Raw genomic sequence first — 6,793 nt, 5'->3', positions numbered from 1 at the left:
CAATTTGTATATAAATAAGTAAAAGAATGATAGTGACAAAATAAAAGGGATTATAGAAATATTTTTCATGTCTTAAAATCATTGAATAGGGATTATAAGAATATCTTTTATTGAATATTTATAGTTTTATCGAATTTTCAATTAAGTCCTTATATTTTTTTCTTTTCAATTAGGTCCCTAAGGGTATAAAAGTAATTTCACAATTCACTAACATTTTTTGACGTTTAACGTTAATAGGGACTAAATTGAAAAAAAATTAACGTATAGGGACCCAACTAAAAGAAAAAAAAGTATAAGAACCTAATTAAAAATTTTGCAAAACTATAGAGACCAACAGAGTAATTAAACCTAATTAATATTGTTAGTGCTAGCTATAGTATGCATGAGTGCTTGTATTGTTGTATGCGTATATAAATGAGCATAGGCAATGTACATGCAACAATCAAATCATAATTCAATACATTTTCCTTTTCTCTTGTTATTGCTTTCTGTTTCTCTTCTGCATAATCTGCCACACACTAATGCACTAGCAATTCTATTAATATCAAAATCTTAAAATTGTTTTTTTAGCTTTAAACTTCTAGTATTTAATACTTTAAATATGTAATTATATAGAAATAAAACTAACTTATAATTGGCTAACACTAGCTAATTTTAGGGTTTAAAATTCATAATCGAAGATTTAAGATTGAGGATAGATTTATAATTTGAGATTTAGAATTTAGGTGAAACAAAATAATTTAAAAAAAATTACTAATATTAATCAAAAAAAATTAATTTCTTAATATTACTGTATATAATATTAGAGAGCTAATTTTTTTCTTAGCTAACGTTATCTAATTTTTATAAAATTATTTTATATATTCCAAATTTTAGATCTAAAATTATAATCTTTAATTCTAAATTCTAAGTTATAAAATTTAAATTCTAAATACTCAAAAAAAATAAGAATGTTAGAATTAAAAAAGAAAAAGTTAGTAATTAGTATTGACTATTCAAAAAATGATTTCGTATACTTTCTCTATGAATATTTTTGTCTAGATTTTTAAACAATGTTTAAAAAAATCAAAAATGCTATTTGTTTACTAAAATCAGTCACTAAAATTAGTTGTCAATATATTTGTGTATAAATACATTTGTAATTTAATTTATTTTCAATATATATTTATATTCCAGCATGTATTTTATACTGGTGGCTGATTTTAATGAATAATTTTGATGTACACGTCCTTAGCATAACTCTAAAAAAATATATTTAATTTTCGATTGTGTCTTTGTCCGTGTCTTTACAACTAAACACATTTTTATCTAATATCTTTGTGTTTATGTTTCAAAAGTATTATATAAATATAGTGATCGAAGAAATATTAAAAAAAACAGGTAGTTGCATGCAGTGAACAAGAAAGTTAGGAGAATATTAATATTATTGTAAAATTAAGATGAATTAATAGAAATAGAACAAAAAAATTCTAGGAGAAAATAAGAAAATTTTATTATTAATTTTTAATATGTTACTTAATTTAACATAATATATTTACACTAATATTACATACACAATATTCTTTTGAAAAGAGTTAAAAGACTAGCTATTTGAGATAGATAGCTTAATGTGTTTTATTCTCTTGTGTTATTCTTGATGTGTCATGAGATCTTTTCTGTAAAATTTATTTAAAGATAAAGATTTTAAAGTAAATAATAGTAGAATATTATTTACTTAACCTACTTACTAATTAGTGAAAATGCATTATGAAAACCATATCTTATTAATTGATAATATTTCATATTTTATTCTGATAGGACACTCATATTCTATACTTTATTTTGTATAATAATATTCCATAATATGATATCTAAAATAATAATCATTTTATAATAAATATTACTTGCTGCATCATATTTTATATATTGGAAAAAGATGAGATAAAGCTGCCGAAGAATCCTGGCCACACAAAGTTGAAGTACAATAAAAATTGAGTATATATTCATTTTGGTCCTCAAAGAATTTTAAACTGGACATTTTAGTCCCCAACTAAAATTAATTATTCAATTGGTCCCTAACAATTAACTCCGTCAGTCACTTAGGTCCTTTACTCCGTTAATTTTAACGGAGGACAAAATAGTCCCTGACAACTCTAACAGGAGACAAAGTGGTCCCTGATCTCCTCTGTTCGGAAACGACAGTATTCTCTCCCAATTTTCATCATATCTCGCATAACACTAACAGTCTAACACTGTAACTTCAAACTACACAATGCACACTCTATAAATTTAATGTTCACAAGAAAAAAAATCCTCCACGGGTTGAGTTGCTGATGTTGTTTGTAATTTTAGAAAGATTGAATACTAGAAATAGATTATGTAAGTTTAAGATTGTACCAGAAGCGGAATCCTTTTGTGTCTTATGTAAGGATAGATTGGAGACGGTACATCACTTATTTTTTTCATGTGATCGTATATGGAAGTTGTGGGGATCAATCTTGGTGGATTGGAGTGTGATTTGGGTTTGGCCAGGAACCACCAAAGAATGCTTTGAGGTGTGGATGGATAGAAAGATAAGGAAAGATATGAAGAAAGTGTGGATGGTGTTATTTTTTTCGAATAAATAACAATTTGTACCCATGAAAGATGAAAACGCTGACATATGTATCCACACTAGATTGAAACTAAACTTGTACCCATACAAGATGCCCTCCGTGTGACAAAAGTACCCTGTCTTTGGAGGGTTGGAGTGCCACGTAGGGTACTTTTGTCACACGAAAGACATCTTGTATGGGTACAAGTTTAGTTTCGATCTAGTGTGAGTACATATGTCAGTGTTTTCATCTTTTATGGATACAAATAGTCATTTATTCTATTTTTTTTGTAATATGGTGCACATGGAGATGTAGAAATAACATTGTCTTTAATAATGGAGTGTTGGTATTAGAGAAGTTAAAGGAGGAAGTTGTATAATGCACAAATTGATGGTGTCAAGATCGACAATATAGGAGTAATTGATGTACTTATGAGTGCAAATATCAACTCTAAGGTGAATAAGAAGACATATGAAGTTGATCTTTGATGCATGATTTACTGATCTATGAAAAAGGCCAATAATTCTGCAGAGTAAAAGTTGGAAGGAGAATGATCATGATTTGATATTGTATAACTGATCGGGTTCATCTTGAAGTGTCTTTGGAGGAGCTAAAATCATTATATTCTTTTGCTCCCTATTTGCTGTTTTATGCTAGTTTTTATGTTTTCTTTATAGTTATTGCTCTGTTTTTGTTACTATTTTTTGGAACTACACCCATTTTGTTTGGAATTGGGTGGAGATGTAATTATCTAAAAAAAAAAGAAAAAAAAATCCTCAACTTGTTCTCAACCAATTCATACTCAGGAAACTAATGCCTATGTCTCTCAACTAGTTGTCGTTTTCGACGGATCCTATGAATCCAGACAGTAAGTCATTTGTTAAGACTCTGAAAAAGAAGGAATGAAGCACTCGGTGTCTATTTCAAATGAGAATTTGCATATGATGTCGAAGAAGAATCTTCTCATGATGTCCTAATGTCCAACAATCTATATTGCTTATTGGAGAGTGGAGAAAGGCGTGCCCTTAGAGTAGTTGTGGAACTTGGTCTTGAGGATGTCGTAGACGTTGTCGGATTTGGAGGTGATGTTATCAAAGACGTGGAAGTGGATGCTTTTGGTGGATGAAGTGCAGAGGAGCTGGATGTACCAGTCACAAAGATTTAGGAAGTGTGTGGTCCATGACATGTTGAGGTAGGTGTGACACATGTGACAATTACACAATGGATTAATCTTGGAGCTAAAGAGGAGGAAGAAAAAGATGGAAAAGAAGAGTATGAAAGTGAAGAAGGAGAGTATGAATGTTAGGGTTATGCAAGATATGATAAAAATTGGGGAAGAACAATGTCGTTTTCGAATAAAGGGGTCAGGGATCCTTTTGTCCCTTGTTAGAGTTGTCAGGGATCATTTTGTCCCATATTAGAGTTTTCAGGGACCATTTTGTCTTCCGTTAGAGTTGACGGAGCCAAGGACCTAAGTAACTGACAGAATTAATTGTTAGGGACCAATCGAATAATTAATTTTAGTTGGAGACTAAAATGTCTGGTTTGAAATTCTTTGAGGACCAAAATGGGTATATACTCATAAAAATTAGGGTTAAATTCGATTTTGGTCCCTAACATAGGGGTTGAAAATTTGTTTCGTCCCCAACTTTTTTTTTGCTACAAAATGGTCCCCAAAATTTCAGTTTGTTTTAAAATCGTCCGACGGACGAAAATACCCCTCCCTCCCATCTTCTTCCTCAACACCCATCTTCTTCCTCAACATTAACCAGAAACCAGAAGCAGATGCACAAACCCAAAAAAACAACAATGGATCTAAGCAGCATCAAAATTCCAAATTCAAGCCAAATCAGAACTCAGAACTCAGAAAAATCATCATCATCAAAACTCAAAACTCAAAAAAAATCATCATCTGAACTCAAACAAACAACAATAAAAATAACAAGAAATAGAAGAACAACAATAATAGAAGAACAACAACCCAGAACTCAAAATCATCATCATCTTCAAAACTCAGAACCCAAAATCAGAAAAACGAAAACCCATAACTTAGAACTCAATGGATAATGGAATCAAAAGAACAACAACAACACAGAAACCAGATTGATAATCATAAGCATGCAGAAGCAGCAGAACCAGAAGAAACCAGAAACCAGAAACCGGCGAGGAGCAGTGACCCCGGCAGCCGAGCGAAGAGCGGCGGCGTCCGTGAAGACCGGTGGCGGCGGCGAGGACCCTTCCCCTTCCCCCTCTTCTTCCTGAAACCCCCCTCCCCTATCTTCTCCCTTCGCGTTCCCTTCTCCCTTTCCCCGAGGAGCAGAGCGGCGGTGGCAACGAAGAGCGGTGGCGGAGCAAAGAGCGGCAGCGATAATGAAGACCGGTGGCGGCGGCGAGGAGAGTAGAAGAAGAAGAAGAAGAAGAAGAAGAAGAAGAAGAATGTGGTGGTGCGGTGGTGCAGTGCGGTGCCGGAGAGCGGCAAGGCGGCGGGCAGCGGTGCGGTGGTGCGGCGGTCCCCCTTCCCTCCCCCCTCCCCCTCCCCCCTCCCCCCTTTTTCTCGCGCCCCTTGCTTTCTTTCTCTCCCCACCCCCTTCTCATATCCCTTTCTTTCTTCTTTTTTTTTTATTTATTTTATATTTATTTTATTTTATAATTTTTTTAATGAAGGGTAATTTGGTAATAAAAAAATAAAATTGGTAAAAATGACGATTTTAAAACAAACTGAAACTTGGGGGATCATTTTATAGCAAAAAAAAAAGTTATGGACGATTCCGATTTTCGACCCTACGTTAAGGACCAAAATTGAACTTTAATCCTAAAAATTATTACCAGGTTCACAATCACGTAGAAGGATTTTTGTGAAGCATTTTTGAGGGGAAAAAAAAAGAAGTGAAGAATATCATGAATCAATAAAATTGAACTCTTCCTTGTATCACAATTGAAACCCAGCTCCTTTTAGTATTTTATTTTTTATTTTTATGTATACTAAGAACAAAAATAAGAGAACAATTACTGAAGAATGAAAAATCACAACTAGAAGATATATGTTAGTGTGCATTTTACTGTCAAAATTAAAAGCTATCAAGTTTGGGCATTGAAATTTTAACTTCTCACATGGTAATCACAAAATATGTGAAACATTTGTTAAATATTTCACGCAACACTGTCCAAAAAAAGAAAAAAAAATTTCACGCAAGAAATCCAAGCCATTCTCCATTTTTCTTGGCCAACCTTATCAATCCTTGCCCTGTTTTGCATCAGCTCCTATTGATTTGCAGAATTCAGTAATTACCTAATATTTCAGAAACAATGATACTCAATTATGTCATGTATATTCACATTAATTTTATTTCAAATAAATGGCTTAAGAGTACCAAATTTTAAGAACAGTTTCCTGAACAACATTTTTTATACTTCTAAAATTAAAGAATCTTGAAGCCTATTTTAAAGATTTTCCGCACAAATATCAACTAGAGTTAAGGGTAAGAAAACAGCTTTAGATTCAATTATTTTAAATTCAACTTGATCTGTTAACTTTAAACTACTTAAAGTTACTTCAAATGTTTCTCAAAGTTACTTCAAACCCATTGATTTTTAAGCAATATCATATAATCATATTAGTTGAACAACATCAAATAAAGTTTAATTCATATTTAATAAATTCATCAAATAGGCAGTATATTGCATAATACCGATTCATTTATGTACCAAAATATATATTTCACATAAAATATTTTACATATTGGTGTATTACCTACTCGTTTTCATATCAAAACATATTTTCTTTCATGTAACTATGGTTTAGTTACGAGTGTAAACTAAAATTTAGGAAAAACTTTTTCCAAATTCGTTTTTTGTCCCATACTTTAGTTATCTTAATATTCTCAAACACTTGGGCTATTTTTTAAACTCATTTACCATTCAAAGATTCTTATTCTAACCTCTCTTCTAAACATAAACCTTTATGGTTGTATACTTGTATTTGCATCTAAGAGTTAGTCTCCTTTCATGTTTTTTTTTGAGTTTATATTTCGTTCGACTCTTATCCCATATCCAAAGAAGTCAAAGTTGATGACGAGATAAGAATAAGCTGTTGTTGATGGATGTCATGAGTTTGGGAGTATTTATGTTCGAGGTTCGAAGGATTGAGAAATCTGAAGTTGAAATTACAAAGAAAGGAAGAGATTAGTACGTGTTGGAATTTTTTGAATAAAATAATTGAA

Source organism: Arachis ipaensis, chromosome B2, assembly GCF_059453495.1.
Source record: "Arachis ipaensis isolate K30076 ecotype BB chromosome B2, ASM5945349v1, whole genome shotgun sequence".
NCBI lineage: Eukaryota > Viridiplantae > Streptophyta > Magnoliopsida > Fabales > Fabaceae > Arachis > Arachis ipaensis.
This window is presented reverse-complemented; position numbering follows the sequence as displayed.